Source organism: Phalacrocorax aristotelis, chromosome 24 (assembly GCF_949628215.1).
Source record: "Phalacrocorax aristotelis chromosome 24, bGulAri2.1, whole genome shotgun sequence".
NCBI lineage: Eukaryota > Metazoa > Chordata > Aves > Suliformes > Phalacrocoracidae > Phalacrocorax > Phalacrocorax aristotelis.
Window position 1 is genome coordinate 6087898 of NC_134299.1, and position 2459 is coordinate 6090356.

A 2459-nucleotide genomic window follows, 5' to 3' on the forward strand; every position below is an offset into this window, starting at 1 on the left:
TTCAATCCCTGCAATCAGCCCATTTCCTTTTGCTAAGGAACGCGGCATTAAATGCCGATAGATTATTACAAGCCCATACGAAGCCGAGAAGCAGCTGGGAGGGACGGCTTGAAAAGATTTAGATTTTGAGGTTTATTACGTGAAAGGAATTATGAAACGTGTTAGAAAAACTCATTTGAAATAATAAAAAAAAATTTAAAATCAAGCGCTATTTAGAGGAATGCATTGACCAGAGACCCATTCCTCCTGCCTTTTCTTTACTAGGGTGTTATCCAGCAAATAAATTGAGCCTTGGGGAATATGCTTCCCTGAATAAATGGATTTTGCAGAGGTGAACTGAGCTCCCGAGAGGGACAGGAGGACGAGACAGACCCCTCATTCTGCACACACAGTCACTGCCTTCATCCAGCCGGGCAGGCAGCAGATGGGGAAGGTGGACAGATGTGCCCAGCTATTTTTAGGCTAAACGCTGCTTTAATTTCATCTTAACCACTGAGAGTTTGGGTATTTAGCAAAAAAGCTGGATGAGAGGGTGAATTGAAATGCAGGCATACCGAAAAAGATTAAAAAGCATCAGCTGCCGATACAGGGCTTTAACTGAAACCCTGGACAAACTCGGGCTGGATGGGCAGGGTCCGGCAGGACTGGATCGCCCAGGAGAAGGCGTCTGCCTTGGCTCTGTTTCTCTGGCTCTGTTTTGGTTGCTTCTCCCCCTCTCGCTTTCCTTTGAAATAGTTTCAATTCCTTGGAAAAATGATGTAAATGACCACTTAGAAAGAAATATTACAAGGTAAAGCCGTGAAGAGTTTGGGCTGCTCAGAACTGGTTGGGAAAGCACGGCAGGGAGCAGGCAGACGGGTTGGGTAACTCCTGCCCCAGGGCTGCTAGGACCGGCTCTTCTGGGAGGCAGGATCTGGGCAGCAGAAGCTGCTCTGGAGGGCCAGGCGGGCGTAGGACGTGCCACGGCCCTCGTAGGGCTCCGTGCAACGCCTGGCTGCGGGTCTTTGCACCGCTTCGGCCCTTGAATTCCCAGATGGAGCCAGGAGACGGGAGTGGGGATGGAGGAGAGGAGGAAGGAGGGATGGTGGAGGCAGATCCCGGCCCCTTCCTGGGATGATGCGGGCAGAGGCTTCCCAAAGCTGCGGGGTGCACCGAGCACCCCCCCTTCAGCCCTTCCTTGTGCACGGGGAGCGGTACGCACGTGTGCAGGCATAGGAACAGCCACAGGCTGCGGGCTGATGGATGCACACGGATGCGCACGTTAATGCGCATGTGATCACACACACAGAGGCAGACAGAGACAGACAGACAGGGTGCATGCACACCCGTGCATCTGCAGGAACACACTGAGGCACACGCAGATGCTGGTGAACACGACAGGTGTGTGCACAGACATATGCCGATGCGTGGAAGCCAGGCTGCGTGTGCACACGCATGCACAGGCGTATACATGCTGTTGTGTGCCTCCCCCCCCCCCGGGTGCACACATGTTTATGGGTGTACACAGGCAGCAGCGCACCCCCCCCCAGACCATGCAACCCACCACCCCCTATGCACTCCCCCACTTCACACGCGCACCCCCCCCCACACCCCCAAAGCATGCACACCCCCCAGTACACCCCCAGCCCCCCCAGCTCACCCACACTCTGCTCCCCCCACCTCTCCGTTGCCCACCCCAGACTCTGTTCACACCTCCTGTTCACCCCAATACCCCTCAATGTACCACACACCCAACCAGTGCACCCACAGCCCCCCCAGCTCGCCCACAGTCCACTCCCCCACACCCTGAGTGCCCACCCAAGACCCTGTTCGCCCCCCCAGTTCACCCCAGTAACCCCTCAACGTACCACTCCCCCCCCGTGCACCCACAGCCCCCCCGATCACCCACAATCCACTCCCCCACACCCCGAGTGCCCACCCAAGACACTGTTCACCCCCCCAGTTCACCCCAGTAACCCCTCAACGTACCACTCCCCCCCGTGCACCCACAGCCCCCCCGATCACCCACAATCCACTCCCCCACACCCCGAGTGCCCACCCAAGACACTGTTCACCCCCCCAGTTCACCCCAGTAACCCCTCAACGTACCACTCCCCCCCGTGCACCCACAGCCCCCCCGATCACCCACAATCCACTCCCCCACACCCCGAGTGCCCACCCAAGACACTGTTCACCCCCCAGTTCACCCCAGTACCCCCCCAACGTACCACTCCCCCCCCGTGCACCCACAGCCCCCCCAGCTCACCCACTCACCTCTCCCGCACACCCCCAGTGCCCACCCAAGATCCCGCTCACCCTCCCCCGGTTGACCCCAGGAACCCCCACTCCCCCCATTCACCCCATTCACCCCCTCCCTCGGGCGCCCCCTACCGGCGGGCGTCAGCCCCACGCGGGGGACACACCCTCTCGGCTCAACCAATGAGAAGCCGCCGCGGCGCCGCGTCACTCGTGGGCCGGGG